Source organism: Symphodus melops (genome assembly GCF_947650265.1).
Source record: "Symphodus melops genome assembly, chromosome: 12".
Taxonomy (NCBI): domain Eukaryota; kingdom Metazoa; phylum Chordata; class Actinopteri; order Labriformes; family Labridae; genus Symphodus; species Symphodus melops.
Window position 1 is genome coordinate 6,172,237 of NC_136702.1, and position 24,544 is coordinate 6,196,780.

The 24,544-nt window shown below is 38.1% G+C and overlaps 1 protein-coding gene across 1 annotated transcript in view; it reads right to left on the minus strand.

Annotated features, from left to right (window-relative positions):
* Nucleotides 1-24,544, minus strand: part of jagn1a (jagunal homolog 1a) — a 37,235-nt gene that overhangs the window by 7,978 nt on the left and 4,713 nt on the right. The gene's annotated exons all lie outside the window — the stretch shown is intronic.

A 24,544-nucleotide genomic window follows, 5' to 3' on the forward strand; every position in this document is an offset into this window, starting at 1 on the left:
GCTGTCGGTTCATTGATTTTTGTTATTAAAGCCATCTAAAGTCTAATCCCAGTCTACTCACTTCCTGCCACACTTCCCAGCAAGGTTTAAACTGCAAACCTGACACGATTTCATTCATTCATTTCCTCTGTAGTTTTTAAATTTCTCATCCCAACCACATCCTCAGTGTCCAATCCATCACTGGCTCTTTGGATCTTTTCCGCCCTCTGACCTTTTCTCAGTCGACTGGTGATTTTGACATGGCAGTGCCACTGTCTCCCCCAATGAGAGCTGGCCTTTGAAAGAAGCAAACGTAGTCTCCACAGCGACAGAGGCCAGACATGCCAAAGAGGCCTCTGAGGAATGCCATTGTGTTTTTCCCAACAAGAAGTGAAACCTATTTTTTGCCCAAAGAGTGATAGCTGGTATTTTCACAGATTTTGAATTAATGATACATTCTGTGAGGTATACAGATGACACAGGGAGTATAAGGTGTGAGCATCAAGCCCTTTCTAGACTGTGTGTGAGGCTGTGTTCAGATCCTGAAACACTTAAATGGACACTATCTGGGACAAGACTAACTGGGCTGGATTTGGAAGTGAGAAGACAGAGGTGCATTAATGTTGAGAGACTTTTTATCTTTAGCTATTCAGACACACATTGCGAAGAAATACATAGAAGACTATTCAGGATGTAAAAAAATAATAAATTATTATCTAACTTCATTCCACAGGTAGAAACATTCTGTTCTTTTTGACAAAAGAGAACCATTGATTGCACTAAAGCTCCAACACTGCTGAGTGATATAGATAACACCATAAGTACTTGATATGAAATCATTTAATTACATTACATGATTTAAAAAAATTAGACCATATTCTACAAAAGCTATATGCACATCAACATTATTCTGAAATGAAGGTACATGCAGAGACAAATATGTGTATCTCCATCAACATGTGAGCCACATAAGTTTATTTCAGATATTTATCCACTTGCAGAAACAGTCCCTGTTTGAAATATTCTTTGGATTATAGTTAAATGGATTATAGTTAAAAGATCTGGCAACACTGTATATATTGTATTTAGTTTGTATGTATATAATGTATACTGTATCTCAATATCAAAATGTTGATGTCTATTCTATGAAAAAATTCTGTTTACACATTAAAATGTCTTCCTTTGAACAGTTTCAGATTGTTATCATTAAAGTCTAGATATGACAAATTCCATGTTGAGTCTTGTTTTTTCTGTGAATAAAAAATAAACTACAGAAACAATTTTTTTTAAATGACAAAAATCACATACCATGGCATATTACAAGTAGTAGTAGTAAAGACAGATAGCATCTACAAGTATTTCACAAACACAGAAAAAGGATTTAACTTTTCCAAACAATGACCAACAATTTGTGTACCTGCTGGGTGAGGAGCGTTAAATGCTGCTACATGTTATGTGAGCCTTTTGTTACCAGAACAGTGTAGTCTAACGAACCGTGTCACTGCACCATCACCTGCATTAAGCAGCTCTATATATAACAGTAGCCTACATTCACACTGACAATGAGCTGCAAATATTAAAAATAAATTCTCAGGGCACTGGTAGTCTAGTGGTCCCATATAAAGAGGCTGTGGTCCTCCGAGTGGGAGGCCCAGGTTCAAATCCGACATGTGAGAGTGTGTGTATGTGTTTTTAGAGGGTTAGGAATATTCTGACAAATTTGCGACCACAGGTCAGAGGGACTGCTCACAACGAGGGTCTGTTGAGCATCACATAGTAACGCAGTGATGTTGTCATAGCAACTGTAGAGTGACGCAAACACCTCCTGTCTTTTCCTGCTGTGCTTCTCTCCAACACATTATTCTACATACTGTAAGTGTTTTGCCCAGAGCAACTGGTTCACACTTTCATACCCAAACCAAATTTCCATATCGTCACTTCAAACAGAAAAAATAGAGGGATTGTTGGAGTTTAACAAATAGACTTCAGCAAAGAAGATTTTCCCCATTAAACCTTGTTTGAAAGCTATCATCATATCTTGATTGGTATCCGTATGGATACCATAGATGTCATCTGTATAGATGCCAAACTCGGAGCAACAAACTAATGTGCCACAAAAACAGTGAGAAGTCATGATGGCGTGGCAAACAAGTTGTGAACTGTTTCTCACATTTGTCATATGAACAGTTTTAATTTCTCACACTTTGGTGTAAGACATTTGGGCTCTGTCAGTGATGACTCTCTGACAAGCCGCAATTTGCAACAGGGACTAAATAATGGCAACCATGGTCTACATTTTCAGGTCAGGGAGATGTCACCCATCTCTCATACACTTAACACCTTTTTTGGAGCTGTTTCTGAGGTAGGAAAAAACAACCTTGTATTTAGCCAGTCATTTAAATTATTGCAGCTGGGGCACAGTGAAGCAATGAAATCCCATTTCTTGTCAGTCTCTCTCCTAGATTTAATATTGTTGTTTGGAGTTCATTTGAGCCAAAACATCAAAATGTTTTTTTTCTTTTTTCTTTGCGGAATCCATAGTGTACTTGTTGTTAATTAAGAAGGGTTGCTCAAATCAACGATCAATTTGAGCTGTGAGGTTAGATTTTGACTACAAGAACACAAAGACCAAGTATTGAAAGTAATTCATATTTTACTTGGATATTATTTTCATTTTACAGAACTTGTGCCAAGCTAGTGACTGTGTGTAGCTGATTTTACTGTAGGTACAGTTTCTCTTTGAGTCAAAGCTAACATGTAACGTTTTAATCTTAATTGTTTTATGTTGAGTAATAAAATTAAAACAAACACAAGTTAGGATAAGCACCCAGTGAAGAAATCCCTCATCTGAAATATTTCCCCTACAAAAACAGTCTTGCCAACTCCAACAGAAACATGCTGTGTTGATGTAGATCCAGGTACTATGAAAATGCTGATACTACCTACCCTACCACGCGACTACTTCTGGCCCCAACAACTCAAATAGTCCCCCGACACTGCGGACAATAAGCTCCAGCGTCCCAAGTCCCCCCCCCCTTTTTTTTTTTTTTTTTTTTTACAAATCAACATTTTTAATCAGAGGATTTTCCTGAAGAAAAAGTCTGTCTGTAAAAAATAGTATTACAACCCATTACAAATGTCCACATTTGGCATAAAGGAAAATGTTACATTTTTGATCCAATCCCCTTCAGTGACGTCCCTAAATCTGATTTTACTGAACCTGAGACAACAGCGGGGGGTGATGATCAGGTATGAGTACCTTTTGGACAGTAATTGTTCAACATCTGCTGCTAAAATAATATTTGGCTGGTCACACATCACTGAGTTCACAGCTTGTCCTGCCTGTGCCAGACGGGCGAAAAAATAAGCCAAACCTCAAAGTTGTCTGCAGCGCAATTTATGTAAAATGTGTGTGCTTCTGTTCCCCCTGCTACTTCCAGATGTCCATAATTTTGACACTTTAGAGAAACATAACAGTAAATTGTCTGTCAGGTATCAGAGGACTTATGGGTATCATGTGTCTGTAAGCGTTTGCTTCTGCTGAGTCGGCCTTCATGAGGTGTCAAATTCAGATACAATCTCCAGAATTAAACAGAAACAGCTGTGCAAATGTGATGAAATGATACGACAGTACATCATACCATCATATCATATCAACCCCTGCATCTCTCATACTTCCATTGGCAATTGCAATTACAGAGGAAGGTTTTTTTTAAACAATTGTTGAAGGAAGCAAATTAAGAAAACAAGCTATATTTTCAAATGAGTTATTTATTATCAAAATGTTTTATGTGTGTGTGGGGCAAATGCTTAGTCTCTCCTCCACCTAGGGAGAAAGAGAAGTTGAGATACTGTTGCTTTTTGAGGAAAGGGGAATACCACATTAAATAATTCTGTCTCAGCATTAAAACCACATAATTTTTTGCAAAAATATAATGTTTCAAGATCTGTTTTACTTTGAGAGCATTTGAATGTAAAACTTTTACGTTATATGTAATTGAGGTAATTTGCATTAAACGCAATCAACATCCAGTAATGTTGAAGAGGAACGGGGGATTAATCAAAATTGCAGCTCATGAAAAGACATGTGGCTCCCTTGGTTTGTAATGCATACACACATGGACATAAAAATACAACATTTATACTCCTGAAAGCCTAACCAGGGACAAGGACGACTTTAGCCATTACTAGAAGTTCTATACATTGCATTGGTTGCAGATGTAACAAAGCGTATTGTCACTGACATATAAACTGATAGATTAAATAAATACATTTGGAGACGGGGCAACACATTCCCACAGCTCAGGTTGTAAAAGACTCCCTATCAAAATCACTTTTTAATCCCACCTTTCATTCATAAGTATCAGATGGAAATGTTAGCTCTGCGTGTCCAGACACATCTGTCTATTTCTTCTCAGGCGTCAGATCTCTCTTTTGACCGTCTCTCGTTCTTCCTGTGTGTCTGTGTGAACAGAGCGATGCCTGTTCTGCACCATCTTTAACGCCTGCCTCAGTTTTGTCAGTTTGCCCTCGCTGGCCCTTTCCTTCCTTCGCGAACATCCCTATTCACTGACCTGAAGCCTCTCTGTGACCTTGCAGACTGCGATGGATGTCACAGGGCGAGACTTGGTGTCTCTTTTAACCTTCCTGCTAAAGCAAAGAACGGTGCTGCAAAAAAAGTCCACGTGTGCTGAGATGTGAGAGGTACTTATCGCAGTCTGGGAAAAGAGTTAAATTAGCCATTTCATCTTTTGGTGTTTGGAGTGTTCTCACACTCGCTTATGTGTTTACTTTTCTTGTGCTTTATGTTAATGCATACAGAAAGAAAACATTACAGCATTCAGCACCTTCACTCTTCTCTTTTAGCCAAATACGCTCTTTGAGTTTCTCTTACCGCAACATAACAAGCAGCCTGACCCAAAACTGATGTTTAATTCTCTTGAACGTGTCTGGCAAGCCACTCCGCTCTCCTACACACACACACACACACACACACACACACACACACACGCACACGCACACAAACACACCTACACACACATACACACCCACACCGCAAAACCATTTACAAATTTAACCTTAAGCCAGCGGTACTCATGCACTCAATCTTGGTAAGTAGCCTGACGTTGTGGTTTCTCTGCGAAAGGAAAAAACATTTGCAGCTCCTCGGCTCCCTAAACGCAGCTTTTATCGCAAAGCACACCTCATAAAATTAACACCTCCTCAACTCACGCTGCAAATGTCCTCGTTCAAATAAACCCAGTACACAAACCAGAGGAATACAGCTAGTCCACACACACACACACACACAGACACACACTTTGCCACAGCTGTGCAGCTAAATGACCAAAGTGTTTGCATCTCTCCCTCTTCTCCCTCAACCATTATTCTTGCTGTCCATTGAGTGCTGTGCATTCCTAAAGTTTGCTGAATGGTGTCCACAGCAGGGTACAATGCAGGATGTACACAAACACATACAAATACAAGCGCACACGCATTCCAAAGGTTACCTATGCACACTATATGTTAAGGTCCTCTCTTCTTCTTCAGCATTTTTTTTTTTGCACACTGAGGTCACTGAAAGTGCCAAAACACTGATTTTATCATGACGCGATGCAAAAATAGATGAATATAATAACATGGGAAAGAAAAAGTGAGTATAGTTTTATCCTTTTTAATGAATGAATGACCAGCTTTATAAAAAAAAAAAAAAAAAAAGGATGAGCAATGCTTGAATCTTTATGAGACAGGTTTGATAGTTTGATTTGCACAGGTTATGTATACTCCTCCTGATTATCATGGACACAGATCAGGTAAGACGGTTGTGAAATCAAAGGGACATAATGAAGGACTTCATTTTAGAAAATGATCAAAACTTTATCTTCTTTAAGGACGAATGATTTGACAAAGAAGAGCACATTCAATATATTTGAACAGCTGAAACTCATGCACTAAAAAATTTTTTTCTTTCAAAAAAATCTGATTGAAGGACATTGCTGTGTAAATGTTGTCTAAAGAATACATTTGTTGTGTTTCCCTACATATTAAATCTCTTAACAACTGGCCTGAGAAAAAACACCCTACTTCTATAATGTCATTTGTTCAAACTTGTGGGTTTCTGATATATTTCTCATTTTTTCAAACAGAAGACCTTTCAATAAAACTGACTTAAAATTGAGAAGCACTATTAGCAAGTGAACCTTTTAACGTCAAAGTGATTGACAATGCACTAATCAGACACTTTATGAAGGGAGTGAATTAAAAAAGTCAAGAAATCAGGCCAGAGAGACAAAGCTGTCCAAAGAAATCTGTGACTGTGTTTGCACTTCAGTCTCTTCTCACCAAACTGATGCTTTGCCCCCATCACATACATCTGACAGTTTGGCTTCAGCTTTCTGCATACACACATGCACACAAAACACTTGAACGCATATTTGCCTTCAGCACAGGCATTCTCTCACTGACGGACATACAGCACACACTACAGCTCTCGGGCTGTAATAAGCAAACTATCAGGGATGCTGTCGATGCAGAAGTGTGGAATTCAAGCACTCTGTCAGTGAGTTAAAGATGTTTTACCTGCTTCTCTGCAGGATGATGATGTAAAGAAATGATGCTAACTCCACAGTTCAAGGCCCCAGACACACCAGCAGCTCAAAGCAGATTGCAGTGACATCAAATATTTGCCTTTTTTGTCTTTAATGCGATTTGCAATTTTAAAACGTATTTCAGCTGCAGCAGCAAAAGGCGCAGCAGCAACGTCCACTGTTTAAAAATAGATTTCACACTATATAGAAATGATTGACATTATTGATTACCTATCTTGTTTATCAAATATTGATATTAAACTTTTTTTTAATAAGAGCCTCTCTTTCAGTCTTTCTTTTATTCTTAAATCAAATTTTTAAAAAATCATCCCAATTCAAAAGAGCAAAACTTAGCGATTTCGTTTTTCTAAAAGTTTTTCAGATACTCATGGCTACAACGACAAAAGTTATGTTATGTTAGAAAATGGATTCGATGAGCATAGTGACTAAATGTGCAAGCAATTCATTTGAGTTTATTTCAACAGGGGGTAGATCCGAGGTAAATCCTGTAAATTTCACATTTTTGGGGATTAAAATCAAATGAATAATAAAATCTGGAAACACTCACTGACATTATGGAAGTATTTACAATTCAGTGAATCAGTTCAGTAAAGGCAACAACAAACTTTCAAAGGAGTTTTTTCAAGACAACATGCATATAAATCCTGTAATTAAACTGCTTACAGAGATTTCAATCAAATGAAAAATAAGCATATTTATGAGATCAGTGCTTACCGTTGTGATTGGCCGTTTAAAGGGGAAATAATCACTGCAGTCAGGCAACTAGAAGAAAAAGCAGGCGGACAGACCACCACACAGAGGGAACCCTGGGATATGTGCTCATTAGAGACGCACACCTTGTAGACACAGCTTATATTTGGTGGAGGGTGGAGCCAGCCATGTGGGTGGGAGACTGACTGAAAGGGAGGGATGGAGACTAACTTGACAAAGAGTAAATATAACCCCTCGAGAAAAAAAAAAGTTTGACCAAAATTCATAGTGGCAAAACATATTCACATCTCCATGCTGAGCACCCACCGTGTGTGACAATGATAAACAGGAATGTTTCCCTCATTACTGTGCTGTAAAAATCACAGCAGTTCATTATTCCTACATATGAGCCAAGACACAGGAGCTGCTTGTTTCAGCTCACCTGTCCTGGCTCTCACCTGGGAAAAAAAACGTTATAGCACAGGCGTGGTTAAATACAGCATTAAAATACATTAAATACACAATGAGGTTATGATACACTAAACAAATTATTTAAGAAGTGCACAACTTCCTCGATAAAAAATAAGAAGTCAGTGTGAAAGGGCCGTAATCCTGTGGTCATTTTGATGGCCAGCAAGGGTTGTCGCCATGTCTTGCAACGACAACAAAAAGGTCGTAGCAAGTCAATAAGAACATGACTTTGACTCTCAGTAATTTAAATCACTGTTTATATTCTGTGAATATTTCTAGTATACGGTGGTCATGATATACATGGTGAAATTGAACAATATTCATACTTTTTAAGATACCATGGCAACAAAATGATATAACCTAGAAACACAATATTGAGTAATTTCTTAAATCTGTTAAACTAAAAAAGCGGGGAAATCCATCACACTGTCTGAACTGCACAAATACAATACATTTGTAACATTTCAGTACAGAAATGATTTGTGTTTGTGAGATTTAGACTGATTGCTCCTTTTTTAAGGTACTGTAGCTTTTGGCTGAAAAAATATGATGATCCAATTTATTTATTTTAAAGGTTCAGCACTTTTACAAGTCTTTCAATCAAGTCAATAATGGAGAGATGTTCTAGTTTTAAAACGTATGGTATCAGTAAAATTGTAGAATTGTTTCAAATCTCTATAAACCAATGTGTATATTCTTTTAAGTATATAGATCACATTCTATTGACATTGTCTTTTTTAATGCCAATTCTAAGTCAGTGGTTGCCTGTAAACAATCAACTCCAACTGAAGCCTAAGAAAATCTATATGATTTTTCTTTTCAATCCCTTGCCAAAATTAAAATTGTTATTAATACAAGAATAAATGGAGTGAATAATGGAGGAACCTTGTAAACCAAGCTAAACCTAGCATTAGCTGCTGACTAAGCATTTGTTGACCCATCTACACTCCAAGCCCACCTTTATGGTAATACACACCTTTAAGCGAGAGTCCTCCTGAAGGGCAACCCCCCCCCCCCCCCCCCCCCGTCATTTAATAGCAGACAAAGGAGTAAAACACAAGGATGTACAACTTAAATGTAAACTATCAGAATATTTTTGAGATAAAACTAGTTTTAGTGGCTAAAAAATGAAACGCAATGTAAAAGACATGAATGCATCTTGATTTTTAACTTTAAAAATACTGTCACACTTCTTATTCGGTCGATTTTAATATTATAATGATATTTATTTTGTAGCTCTGGTTATATGCATTTTTTTAAAGGACTTCTTCCATCACTGTGTTATGTGCACTCAAATGTAAATAAACTATGTTAATGATTTTTAGGTTCAATAACATGAGCGTCACCTCCGTTCAGCGTGAGAGTAACATCTGACTTCGTCAACAAGCTGAAGGAAATATAACATCCTTGCTTTTACACCTGTCATAGCAACAGTTTGAAATATTTAACCAGCATTAAACATGGCTGATGAGTACATAGAGGAAGCCTTCAGTCACAGCTAAGGACTAAAAATACTCATTTTCTCAGAGGTTCTTTGTTAGGGTGTGACCACAGACTCTTTCCAGGGCAGGTTTGACACCTGTCTACAACAACCTGACTACATTTTTACACAGCGCATATACATACAGCATGGCCGTCTGTACTCCCTCCGTGATGACTGTTTGTTTTCTCTTTTCTCTTTTCCTTTGCGTCAACCGCTCTGCTCTTTGCTCTTGTGATTTTAGATACATAACAGAAGCCTGCAGTGTGTCCAGTTCGAAGATGCGTGTGGATGTGTGTATGAGGCATTCTGGGTGCGTGCGGTTCTAAAGTGACACAGTGGTGTAAAAGGGCGGATGTCCTGTTGCTTCTCCAACAGTGTAGTGCCAGCTGAGTCAGCTTGATGCTCTCAGTCTGCCTCTCTGACTGAGGGCTGTCAGTCTTTTGTGATGATGTGATTTTGTTCTTTGTGGTCCTTAAAGTTTGGTTTGTTGTTGTGTATGTAACAGAGTGGGAATCAGCATAGCTTGTAATTGTCCCCCAACCCATCCACTCAAACACCAAACTCATATAGATGCAATAAATGCAACACGCACACACACAGGCACACACTTTGAGTTGCGGTGTGAAAGGTACACGATAGCCAGGGGGTAATGAGTTGTGTGTGTTTGCCCTCGTGCTTCAATTCTCTTCCTGTTCCATTAATGAAGCCACAATGGGCCTCACGATTGCCTATCACCAGCCGGCCTGCACCTGCTGTACTGTGTGCTGCTTTGTGTGAAAGTAGACCCTGATCACATAAGTCCTGCTATTCTCATTCTGTCAAACTCTGTTCTTAGCTTATCTCAACATTTTTTTTTAGCAAGATTAGGTCCACAGTTTGTCAATTTAAAGCTGCCCCTTACAGTCCAATAATGAAATAAAAGATACAGTTGAACGAGTAATGTGAAGTAAATAAGAACAGCTTTTATACAAATTTGTATAAAAGCATCTATTAGATCCTGTAAATTTACTGTTTTGGTTCAATCTCAATGTACAAAGTTGTGACATTTACAGCTCCGACTGCTTCACTAATTGGGGATGAACTGAAGGTTTACAATGTCTCTATCCTTTTTTTCTTCCTGCATCTCGCTCTGTTGCACTTTCCAAGTTGAACGCAGATTAGGCAGGTTGCTGTTCAGCATGAGTCTGGTTCTGCTTCAGGTTTCTGTCTCTTAAAGGAGTCTTACACCGTCTGTGGAAAAGATGAACAACATGCAGTTTGTGAGACAGTGACTTTCATGAGGAGGGACTACAAACAACAATTTAAATACAAGATTAATGCTCCCTTTTCTGGAACCAATTACAAAAAGAGCTGAAACTTCACAAGCTGCTCTGATTGGATTGGATAGTTTTAGAGGATTTCCAATGGCTTGGATGTTGTTTTGGATATATTTACTGTGAGGCTACCTTTATTAATATTTGTTGTTTAACTTTGTTATTTTGTGTCTTTTAAGGTTGTAAGGGTGATTGTTGTTTGGCAGAAAATCTGCCTATGTGAGCCCCAGGACATGCTTGACTTGAAAAAAAAAAAATGCATATGAATAGTGGTGTACATACTTACCAAAGAAAACTATCATAGCTCATAGCAGTAATGTTGAATAGTTTTCAAAGGCCTGGGGATAAAAATCACAAGTGAGCTCTCACGAGGAACATGCAGACACGTAATGTTCTTCATTTTTTATAAGTATATAACATAAGGGTATAACTCCTAACTGAGGGTTCACATACAGAATAAATATCTCAGAATTCACATGCATGCATATTTTATGTACACTTTCCCAAATACAAAACTGCCTGAGTATATACTATAGAACTATAGAGTGTCTTTGTTTTCCCACCAGCTGGCACGTCGCCTCTTCGCCCCAAGAAACTTTATGATGCGTATTATGCATGACATTGTCCAGAGCACCCGATGAGAGTTACACTAGGTATTTGTGTTTTTGCCTCAGTACTCCCTTGGAGCACCACTTAAGACTCTGAATGAAAGCACATACTTGGTCTTTTATAAATGTGGCTTATCAATAGTCTAAACAAGTAGATGGCAGGCAGAGAGGCATTTAGACAGAAGACACAGTATGCATGTCAGTGTTTCAAAAATGTTTATTTGTGTTTTATTTGTAGCTTACAGGGCAATCTGTGCCGAGTCTGTCATATATCACTGTCAATCTCTGAGTCCGCAAATTTCACAGACAATTTTCTATGACCTCCATTTTTTTCTCTGTGATGTGAATGCACACACATGGTCTTCAAAATACTTACATGATCCCAGCAATAAATTCACTGTATCTGCTTAAGTTTAGTATAGCGGAACTGTTGATGCATTTCTCTTAATATTTGCACAGCTGAGAGTTTACATTTTACAGTCATAAAGCCGAGAAAACCAGCCTATCGCTACAGTTACTAACTGTTAAGAATCCGTTTTTAACAGTTTAAGGGTTGCTGTCCCATAGTCTTGTCACATATTCAGATGACTTTATGGCATCTAAGTTTGTACAGCCTCCACATTCCTGACTCCTTCTCTCTTCACCATGAGGCAATCTTGGAATTTGCAGTGCAAACAGGAGTAAACATCCGAAAGTGTCCATGTCACTTTGTCAGTGGGGACAGAGCGCTGTGGAATTTAGACCTGCAAGAGAGCACCCAAATATACAACTGATCGACTTAACATTCAATGTCATGAGCATCAGTATCCCTGGTAATAAAATATGTAACACATCACCAATTGAACTACACTTTATTTTGTTTTACAGCATCACAAAAAAACATAATTACCTCAAAAGATACTTTAAATATTTATGACCTTCTTGTCAGATTCTGATCGCTTGCTGAGATAATATTTACCTCCCCATGATGTCACCAATGGCATCCAGCTGCTTTGGGATTCTTTCAGCAGAAGGCAAGTAAATCAGGGTTATACCTACAATGCTTTTCAACAAGTGTGTGATCAGCTTCTGTCTTTTAGGAGTTTTACAATTTTGAACTTTTGCCTCAGTCCAGAAGAGTGAACCTTGACCTTCCTTTTCAGAACCCGTAGGTCATGCTGAACAAACGCACCAACAACGGGGGACATAAACTCAAAAAATCCAAACTACGTCAACAAAGCTAGCATGAACCTTGCCACAACAGTCCTCTACATTAGTTTCACTCCAATAAATCCTGCCAATGTACTGGTTACATCCCAGACTTGAAGTCTGACAAACCAAAATTTGACTTTCTTGGCGCCCTGTTTTCTGAGCTGCAGAGGACAGGAACAGGAACCATCTGGCTTATTATCAGTGCTTAGTAAAGACGCCAGCTGTGATGGTATGGCAGTGCATTACTACATATGGTATGGGTAACCATGCACATCTTTTGCAGGGAAGGTTGAAGAATTGCTGGCATCAAATTATTATTATATTGGCAATTTAATTTCCTAAATAATGTTGTTTTCACGTTACAAGTTGAAATTTCTTATTAATAAATATTAAAAAAAAAAAGAAAAAAAAAAAAACACCCCTGAGCATTTAGACAGTAAAATACATTATTGTACGTAGCTGACTTTCTTAAAAATTGACTTAAGGTCCCCCGTTCTTTAAAAGTAGTTCAGCTCGCTACATCATCATCATCTTGCCTCAGCCTTCAACCCACACCTGCTACGCTCAGGGTGGGTACTTTTCATTTCTTGCCCCCTTGCTTGGGTCTGGCAATAAATCACCAGCTTTAAGAGTCCCCTGTGTCACTTCAAAAATGCCCCTCAACACCAGCAAGAGCCAGAGGTTTGTTATTCAGTTTTTTAAGAAAACAACCTCGTTTCTAGCACAGTGGGGCTCCCAGGACTTGTACTACCACCCCCCCTCCCTCTCCCACAGACCTCCACCCCATGAAACAAAATGCACTCTGTGGGGTTTGAGTAGTGAGGCATTCCAATGAGTTCAAAATCCCATAACCTTTACTTTATCTAAAAGGAATCAGCTATCTGTCACATGTGTAGTGCTTAAATCAACTGTAGAATTTGAGTTAATGACTACAAAGAATATTTGATCACATATTTTGGCTAATTCTTTCCCAAAGCCGAGTTAAAAGTATCCCCAACCAGAGGTTCCAATAGCTGAGGCCCATCTGCAATAATAGATACTTTAACCTCTAATGCTAAAGTCTCCATTCAGTCTACCGAGGGAATTTAACTAATGGTAAAGACAAAACACTTGCTACAATCATTTATTCATCCCACTGTACAGGTATCTGGGCCTCTAACAGAGTATGTAGCTTTGTGAGTTTGCTGTGAACATACATGCGGTCCACACACTCCCCCGCTCACAGCTGGCCTTGCACTGAGTCAAGTCTTCACACAGGAGTGTTTCAGCAAAGCTCACATACATGCACAAAGATGTACACATGCAAAAACATGTGCAGTGTATCTTTTCCATAGTCTCCTCACGCCACATGTTAAATAAAACACACATACACTGTAGCTGGCCCACAATCCTTTGCCTTAATCAACAGGCAGTAACATTCCAGTTTCTCACCCGGGGCTGTCCAGCAATGACATCACTCCACCAAGAAAGACGGGGCACATACCGTTTACAAGGTATGAGGTGGCTTGAAGAATCAAGACCCTTTCCTAAGACCCTGCAAAGGGCTCATACAAAACCAAGAGTTTTTCCAAATTACATATTTAAAGGAAGGAGATGAAGAGTGTTGTGTTATTAGAATAGTTTGCTGCTGAATCCACTGTCGTAAAAACAAGAAAAGCTAAAACAGTTTTTTTTAACTGATTCTTTTGTTATTTTAAACACATTGAGATGACATTAGTCTCTAACTTCTCCTTGGGCAATGGTAGAGACATTTGTTTTATGTACAGCAACAGCTAAAATCATTGATCAACAGTGTGCAAGATTTCACACAAAGCTTTAAAACTATTAATGTCGCTGAGTCCAACATGGAAAACTGGACTGTCCATTTGTGTATGTTTGTGCTCATGCCTCATTGCATCTTTGCCATGAAATCATAATGTGTAATATTACAGAGTTTTTGAGAGCGCTGAACATCACTGATACCATTTTAATTTCCAGTGTTTTCATTTCGCAGATTTTAAAAAAACAAGCAAAACAGTGAATTGATTCTATTTGACAGAGCTGGACAATAATCAGAGAGATGATTGGTCAATTACAATCAAATGCTGCAAAAGAGAAGCACTGTAGATTGGAAAAAAACTGAATAAAAGTTAAGAGAAAAAACCGAATCATCAGAAACCAATTACTTCATTGCTCTACAGCTATAAATATATCCATCACTTGTTCTCCCACGCCCCAATAAGCTGAGCAGTACTTCAGAGATGACAGGAATCTACAGACTGTCTGTCTGCCTCAGACATGTCTGACAGTATATTACTTCTACGATTCTGTCCGTTTGCCAACTTGTAGATGTATAGGAACAGGCAGTAGTACCACAGTGTGATGGGGGAGTATGGGGGGCTCAGTACATAATGTACGTGTGACTCGGGTGTTTTGGATTATCCTGCAGGTGTAACTCTACATTCCCATAAAAACTGCCTTCGAAAAAAAAAAGTAACATGTATAGGTTATAACGGTCACAGTGTCTGATAACATGTATAGGAGTTAAAAATAGCTGGATGTTACTAAAGCAAAGGTTCAACGTTTGGAAATGCAAATGTGTACATTTTTTTCTTATATAGGGGAAACAAAAACATTTGTGTTTTTCTTGTAAAATGTCAACTGAGGCAGATAAATGTGTTGATAATTGTAACAAAAATTTACAGGTTTAACCTGCATCTAATTAGCTGGAAATAACAATAATCATGTTAGTTAAATTGGATAAATCTGGTGTAAATAGAGCAAACACTGTTAATGACAATACAACTGAAATGAAAGGAATGAAGGCAGAGGTTTGGAATTAGAGTTGAAAGGTTTAAGCATTGCTTAGTATAAAGTCTGAAGGCATTTCAAAGTGTATGATAATGCACATATATTACACCTACAAATCTAAAGCAGTGCATTGTGTTTAACAAAGTTAAAGTCAGCTACGAAAAGATTTTTGCAAATTTATCAAACGTCCACATAAATCTCCCACTGGGGTCACCCCCACTCTCTCCTCCCAACATATCCTGTCTTCCTTCAGCTGTCCTATCCAATAAAGGCAAAAGGCCACTGTTGCACTGTTGTGTGATCTTAATTGTAGGCATAATGGTATCAGTTTCATCCCAGGATATAAGCTTTTATTTTAATGTTATTTTTCTATAAAAAAAATAAAATAATGCTACAGCCCCCGTTGGGTGAAAGAGTGTAATGTATTGGACCATAAACACAGGTGTCCGCTGAAAGGAATTGTGGGTAGGGTATTCTGCAGTGAGGTGTTAGTATGTATGGAATGCTCATAGGACTCAGTGTTGACCTGGAACAAACAGATAGCATGCTGGGATACAGCGTATGGGGACAGGACAGCCCTAGCCTTTTTAAGAGTGCCATGTGGTACTCAGTGACAAAGTAAAGCGAGTAATAATTCACTTTTGTCACTTGTAACACTATGAAGAGAAACTCTGACAATGGCAAATTCATTGAAACTAATAAATATATGCACTGTATCAAAATAAACTTAGTGTGAATCAGTCCTTAAATTGACACACGATTGAAAACAGCAAAAAATCTAAATGATAGATCCAGATAAATGAAAGTTATACCATTTCCCCAAAAACAAGAATTATGCCTTTATTGACTTACTCATCTTATCTACACAGCCAGAAGCTAGAGCGCCACATTCCGACATATGCTGATGCTACGACCAAATTGCACTCGAAAAGAACAAACAAGAAACAATTTACAGTCTTCCAAAAACCAACTGCCAATCATGGTTTGCCCAAACATTAAATAGTGCCCTTACACAAGTGCACTATTTAATGTTTGCCTTGTGACTGAAAACACATTGAAATAATCAATATAATGGTTATAAATGTTGGCACTCTTGGTAGCAGGGCAGAGCACTTATAGTCCCAAATGGCCCATATATTAAGGCACACTACTCTGTTATTCCACCATACATGCACTGTTGCTGTGGTTAAATGTCAAACTGAGGGCTCTGACATGGCAGGCGAGCGTGCCAGGTGTAATATGCCTGACACAAACGCAGCTCCAAAATGTATACCCAACACTGTGACAAGGAACAGTCACAGTGTGTGTTCACTAATTTGTTTGCTTATATCTTACACACACACACACACACACACACACACACACACAAACGTATTCATTTTGTGACACAGTGAAATTACATCAGAGTTCCTAAAAAACTGAAGGCAATGATGTCACATATGTTTCAAATTGACAAAGTAAAGCTCTGAACATCCCAATACAATGTATCACTTATGGTAAATGGACTTGAGCTTGTATAGCGCTTTTCTAGTCTTCTGACTACTCTATGCTTTTACACCGTAGATCACACCTACCCAGTCACACTGATGGCTGGTTATGTGGCCCATCCAGTAACTAGTTCCATTCGCGCACATTCATACTGACGCAGCAGGGGGGGGGGGGGCAATTTGGGGTTAAGTGTCTTGCCCAAGGACACATAGGACTGTTGCTCACAGGAGCTGGGGATCGAACCCTCAACCTTCCGATTGAAGGATGACGACTCTACCAACTGAGCCACAGCCGCCCCATATCTTATCTTTGTGGTCCACAAAAACACTAATGCCAAGCAATGAATAATGAATGAGTCATTGGTATTCAGTCATTTCGTCAGTTTGTTCGACTTATCTGCATGTAGTTTAAGCAACTTGTGAAGTAAGTGGTCAATATTCAGTTACAGTTACCCCAACACTTGGGGGGAATGTTGTATTAGAAATCAAAGCTAGCTTGTAATGCTAGCTTTGTTAGCATTGCATGGAAATCAGAAAGATAGATATAATATAGGTAGCATCCATACTCCCTATAGCAATGAATCTTGGGTATTAAAAAAACCCGACACATTAGACAGAAGAGATAAACAAACCCAGCCTGACTGTACCAATGTTGAAGCCAAAACTTGTTCTTTCTAGATTTGATCATCTGTAAACTGTTTTTAGATTTCTTTGCTTACTTTAAGTGCAAATTCACCACCAAAACCAAACATAATGTACAGCCTGACTTGGCCTCTTATAAAGAAGCACAAACCGAAAACCCACAATATTCATACAGAGGTGGACCACATTATGGCAAAGTCACAGAAACGTTCTAGCCTACTGTTTTCACCACCGAAAAAGATCATAGATTGACAACATGGATTTGCAATTACTTTCTCCAGTCTCAGACCGGATATATAGGGATGCACATAAGGATGCACTTCCATGTATAGCCTTACATGCCAACTTCACACAACATAGTGTTGTAGAACTTTTGTGGAGCAACACAGATGCAAACATTAGACCACACACACTAAAAAAATATGAAAATGCTACCCAGACAGACTTCCGACACATTGACCTTCGATCCTCAGAAAACAGAAGATATAGCAGTTTATTTTCTCTGTCTTGGATGATGAAACGCCCATAAAAAGATCTTCTGACCTATTAAAATCTGGTACCAGAACTAATAACATAACCAGTTTCCCTTGACCAATGTATTCCACACTCCTGCTGAACCTAGCAAAATGTACAGCATTAAAGGCTAGACCAGAATATCTTAAATGAACAAAGTCTTAGGCTGGGTGCCAGGGAGATGAAACCTTGTATTGCATGTTTGAATAATGAATAACCTCAGCTTGGAAAAGTTTACATATGTGCTCATGCAGAATGAAAAAGAAAATACACAGCATCTGGACAAGGAATGTGTCCAGAAAACCAAGAGTGGATCCTGGGCAATCTGAATGAGCCAGCCATGCAGGTCTAAGTATCTCAGCAGCTCTGGGAATTGAACCAAGACGAGATATTTCACAACTTAAAAAATATAACCTCTCAACATCGGTTGCAGTGGCAGATCTGTAGAACATGCAAATGTGATGTAAATTTAGACGTAACTCTTTGAAGATGACTACTGGAGTCTGCAGTTAGACTGAGTTAGCATTAGCATTAGCCTTGGTGTTATGTGTCATGAATTTCCTTTGAGCTTGTGATGTAGCATAGCATGTTGCTTAGCTTTAGCATTATCCTTGTTATGTTTTATGTAATACATCTATGGTAGCATAGCATAGCATGTAGCATAGTACTAGCATGTAGCATAGCATTAGCATAGCGCAACAACTATTCTTCTTTATATATTGCAGTACAAAAGCAGTCATCATTTGATTTAATTTTATTTGTATTTCTTTATATAAACCTTTGGTGTGACAGTAATCTGTGCATTTTCTCTTGTCTTGTAGTTTTAATTTCTTATTTGATCTGGTGAATAAATGAAAGGGCAACTAACTCCCTTTGTCCTTCTGCTTCAAGGTAAGCATCAAAGTGAATTCCAAGCTACAGTTCTTAATTGTATTTTAGTGTTAAAAAATTGGCCGTAAATTAACAGCAATTGCTTACAGGGTAATGTAATCCATTATAACAACAACAAAATCTCGAACCTCAAAGTTATGTGATTGACTGCTCTTTTTTGTGGGCGCAAAATTAAGGAATTAAATGTTTTTAAAACTTTCTCTCTATCTCTCCGGGTACTCTTTACAAAAAAAAATAATCAATTATTTCAAAATCAAAATCCACATTCACAGAACCATCAAATGTGCATTAAAGCATATGCAATAAAGCATTCCTTGATTTTTTGTAGGTGTTTGTGCATTCACATAATGTTGAATGAACTCCTTGTGCAGTAGTTTATTGGTGTATATTCCCTGTGACGCAAATTGACACCCATCATTTACAGTCAGGGTCTGCTGCTGCTGATTTAGTCTTCTTATAAAAAGCGTTTCTCCCCAAAGTTCCGAAGGAAAACTAAAGACAAGCCATCTGTGCACAGTGTCTGATTACTGCTGACGGTATGTCTTCCATAAAGTGTCTATTTGTGAGGAAGCTCTATAGGAAGGGGAGTGTGTGATGTATGTACATATGTAGACTGTCCCATTGGAGGATGCTGTGGTGTGAGCACACACTGTGCTTAATACAACATTGGACCACCAGCCACGATCTCCCACAAGGATACAGACCGAGACTGACTCATCACATCAGACTTGTTTATTTAAATGAACAAAAAATATGAAACAAACCGGGCGCTAGAAAACCAACATCTCCTTCCTCATTTTTAAAACCACGGACAACCGCAGACTCTTAGATACCTAAACGGAACCATTTCTCTGCCTAACTGTAGTGATGATAGATGGAGGATGACACATCTCTCCTATGTGCTCATTTATACACTCAGACTAATGCACACAAACAAAAGACACATGTATGAAGAACACTTGCAGAATGAGTAACACACAGCTTCTTGTGTCTGTAGAAACCATGGCAGCATTGATTGTGTTGAACATTAATGTCAAGAAATAGTTTTGAGAATCAACTTTATTTCGATCATTTAAAATTTTAACTCAACAAAAAAAAAACATTGGGACTTAAAAACTGCTGGGACTTCGAATCGACTGGGGCATCTGGGGCACCATGGTAGAATCCATGGTTTCTCTTGATCCCCAACTTTAGTCATATGTCGAAGTTTCCTTGGAAAGACGCTGAACCCCACATTGCTCACAGTGTGCTGTGCATGACTTATATTTATTAATACTGATGGACACTTAACACAGCAGAATGTATGAGACTGTGTTTTGTCTTTACAGTTAAAGCTATGGATGCTTTATTGTACAAACATTTTAATGGAATGGATTTATTTGTTGTACTCAGAACATGTTTAAGCTGGAAGTAAAAAATTTTATATGTTTAGTTTGTGAAAAGTTTGAGTTAGAAGTTAACCCTGTACTTTGATGAAAGTGAATAAAGGTTTCTTATTTTTCAGAAATAAGAAATAAAAAAGTACACTGACTCTGTGTCACACAGAAAAAAAGGACACCCAGTGACTTATCTGCTCTCTTTACAGACCCCTAGTGGAGATAATGAATAGTGCATAATTTACCAGTTTCAAAATAGGTGACCTTTAAAAACTATATTAATAGCATGTTTTCCTTGTCACTGATTTTGTTAAGAACTGTAAGTCCAGATCTTTAAGTTTGTTCTTATTGACTCCTCATGAAGGTCTGGTGTAAACCATGTGTTCACAGACACTCAGGTTTGTGTCGCCATGGAAACTCCTGACCCTGTGTCCACCGTCAGCACCTTGGTTGAATTCTTTAAAATCCATTCCTCGTTTTACAACTGAGTGTGTTAGAATACCAATCAAGTTTCCCCCGCATCTGTTGACCTTCTCAAGCTCATCGGTCAAGAACAGTTACGTGCTCAGACTTCAAACGTTTGAAGGAAATTCCATTACTTTTCTTCAACAACAGATCGATATCTTCCATTACCTTGAGACCTTTGGTCTTAGCTGTATGCCTTTCAAAGGCTGTCATGATATGTCCATGTAAATGCTCATGAGGCACCTTAAGCCCTAACATGACACTGTCTCTATTTGATGCAGAGTCTTTCTAATATACATAGTGCTTGTTTTAAGGCACGATCTGGTTAATCGTCTGTAAGCAAATGTGCTTCCACAGAAATGTCATGGAGAAGTTCACACGCAGGCTCTAAAAGAGGACAGGAGGGAGGAAGGAAAGAGACTCTGTAGTTAGCAGAAGGGCAGTTCAAAAAACACAGGTGTGTTTGTTTCATATTTTGGGTACTTGCAGGGGTCCCCCTTAAAAAGGTATCACATTGGGCCCCAACTATCACAGTCCAAACTAACCCTGGAGAATTTCTGTAATCACACCTCCATCACACAAATGACCCGTTCAAACTTGCTTTGTTTTACACCGTAAAAATGGGAGATAAATAATCAGTGTAACATTGCGTCACAGTTTAAAAATAATTTAAACTTAGCAATATATTCACCTTTCAGACAAAAATTTAATAAAAATCATTATTGTTCTAATATTTTTTAGGGCCCTTGTCAGTAATGGGCCCTCAGAATCAGTTTCCCCTTAGGCATTAATAAAGAATCTCCCCAACACATTAGGGAAACCTCATCACTTGTAAAGTTTTGTGTTGTCTTGCACTAAAAGCTTGGTTTGGAGTACTGTTCCTGTGTTGGTTCCTAAGCCAAATGTTGTGTAGACCTGGTTCAGCAGGTACAAACACGATCCAGGCATGCAATGACTAACACTTACTAACTGCCTGTTTCCCCCTTAAGGGCTTTGCAAAGACCGTGTCAAATTCTCCAACATGGGACATGAAAGAAAAGATTTATTGATACTCAATTAACTGTTTAATCATGGACAAAGTCAAGGCTTGTATGAAACAAAAAAAAGAGTTGCCCTTAGTAGAGGTGCAAAATGGACTGTATACAGATTTAAGATATAAAAGAGAAGGCGCATAAAAAAATAAATGTGAGGTCATGAGGGAGTTTCAACTCTTGTTGTAAAGGCTAATGTTCTTCTGAAATGTTAAAATATATTGACCAGTTATAGTCAACTTGCAATAATACTTTCTGACCACTGAGTGGCACAGTCTAGTTTTGGCAGATGCATAGAAGTGGACTGGACCTTTCTTAGAAAATACACAGCTTTCCAGCAGAGGTCCTCGCTGTGACAGATTCTCACATTATTCATAAAGAAAAGGGGTTAACATCACTTTTTAGTAAGAATAATCCAATCTCTTATAGAGTTCTCACAAGACAATACTATAAATTAATATTATCTAAAAATAGAGTAGATGTGACCTGTACTAGTGACTCACGAGTAAAGAAGATGAATCATGTCTGAAGAAAAGATGAGCTCTGATCATATCTGTTTTAACAAGTTGCATTAATTGAGTCATTCATAATTAAATCCACAATTAGATTAAATACAGCTCAGTGAAGAGAACCTGTGTGTCACAAAGTGCAGAAACTATGAAACTATTTATTTTAACGGTAAAAAGGCACAAAAAACATCGGCAAGACCACTAGAGAACAACCAACACTAGGATACTCTGACATACAACAATGACCTGTTTTTGTTGTTTTTTTCACCAGAATACCATTTGTGATGTCAGAAGGACAGCAAATTTGAAACAGAGCATTTTTCTCTGTGTTTTAACACAAGAACTAATGGGTTTTGTTTTTTTACATTTTGTGGGTTGGTAGATGTTACCCAAACATATGTTAAAAAACAATGTAAACGCGGATTTTTCTCAATATGGCCCCTTTAACAAAAGAGTAGAACATTCTGAACAAAAGCCTTAAACATGATGGTAATTGATGACAATGGCGAAAACAATGACACTCAACAGAAATATGCAAATGCACTCACCCTCTTTGTCTAGCCTCCCGCCACACATCTGAACAGGGTTAAACCACACCCACTGCAAATAAACGGAAATTATGTCAAACCCATATCGGCAGCAAAATAACAAATAATCAACACAAGTAAAAATACACATTATGGCACCTAACTGTCTTTATGAATGAACCTTTTGGAGCAGGCATTATCAAACGGCATTTCTTTTCTTTTGTTTAATCTAATACAACACTGTACATGTATGTTATCCATGCTGGATTTTTAGAACAATTTCTGAGAATGTCCCTCAGATGAGAACCTCAATACACCTGCCTCTGTGCATGTGTTCTAGTTCGAGTTGAACAAATGTATAAAAAAAGACATAGGAATGAAGGCAGAAACACTGAAGGGAAGTGTGGGAGAGAAGGGAGAAATGGACAATTTCAGCATGAGTGACTATCTGGCTGCGTCTCTGAACATTACACTCTCCACCCTGATGGAACTTGCGATATACACACACACACACACACACACACACACACACACACACACACACACACACACCAACTCATCCATCCAGAATTTAAAAAAAATCTGAATCATTGGACAAATTAGTCACTGGCTGCAGGCTAAAAAGTGTTTGTTGCTACATGTTACTATTGGTTACTCTGAACGTTGCATCACATTCAAACTATTTACTGTGAGGAGGTGTAATATAGAACAATAATATCTGAATGTTCCTTTCTGTGATGTACTGCTGGACTATTCTTAAATGACTGGCTAAAGCCCGGGCGTATGATATGTGTCACACAGTCTTTAATCATTCAATGTCTTTCTGTACAATTTCACTTAAAAAAAATTCCACAATCCAATAGACTTAAGATGCTGGAGTTTTGGTGCAGGCTAAAGGGAACACATGTAAATGAAATAATGACAGGTGGACATCATATTTTTTTTAGCACACTGAATAATTTATGGGATAGTCTAGTTATTGGAAAACATAGTCATGACATAAGTGGGTTACGTATCACACAATGGTAGGGTTGATTCACTACAGATGGAAAGCACTGTTACTCATATTTTATTAGACTTCATTCTTTACATGAACTTATATATCTTTTATATTAGGGTTGTCAAAAATGTTGATATAATACCAAGTGATTGAAAAGTTTAATATGTAAGATATCTACTGAATCAAATGTGTTATCAGACATTAAGAAAACATGCCGAAGTCATGGCTTCTCTGTCAACAATGCAACAGCCAGTTTGTATGCTACTCCTCCTAAGTTTCAATTCCAGTCCTAAATGGTTTGCTTTTATTTTTACATGTTGGCGGTTTTAAGGCTTCCTCCTAAAATGCTGTTTTAAGCACCCCTCGGTTTGCCAGGCCAACAGCAAACCAACAGGTGTTGCATCAATGGACGTGGGCAAGCGAACTGTTTCATATGTATCAGATTCTTCGATTCTACTTAACTTAAAAAGCCTCTGCATTTTTCAGACAGATGCAGAGCTAGCTAAACACTGAAGCTTCCGTGTAAGTAACATGGACAGGAGGAGATGGCTTTGATTGTGGACTGCAGTACCAATGTTATACACTAGATGTCAGAGTTATAAGTTATAAAAAGACAAATTTGCCTTAAACCAAAAGTTGCAGAAAGTGAAAGAGAGAGTACTGACAAAAATGCACAAAATTGTTGCCAACATACTTGTGCAATTAAAACAGGGTGCAGGAGTTTGCCAGCATCTTTTAATTATTTAAAGCCAAGGACTTGTATTTTTGTTGCCATAGTATCAAAACAGGTATTGATATTTTTGTATACTTGAATCATTAAGAAGTTTAAAAATCTGGTATTGTGACGGCCCTACATTAAAATATATCTAAATTATAGCTATTTCTTCATTTGATTAAAGTATTGCCCAAAGTTATAAACAAAGCTTATTTCCCAATTTAATTTATTGTGATTAAAAGTAAAACACCAACA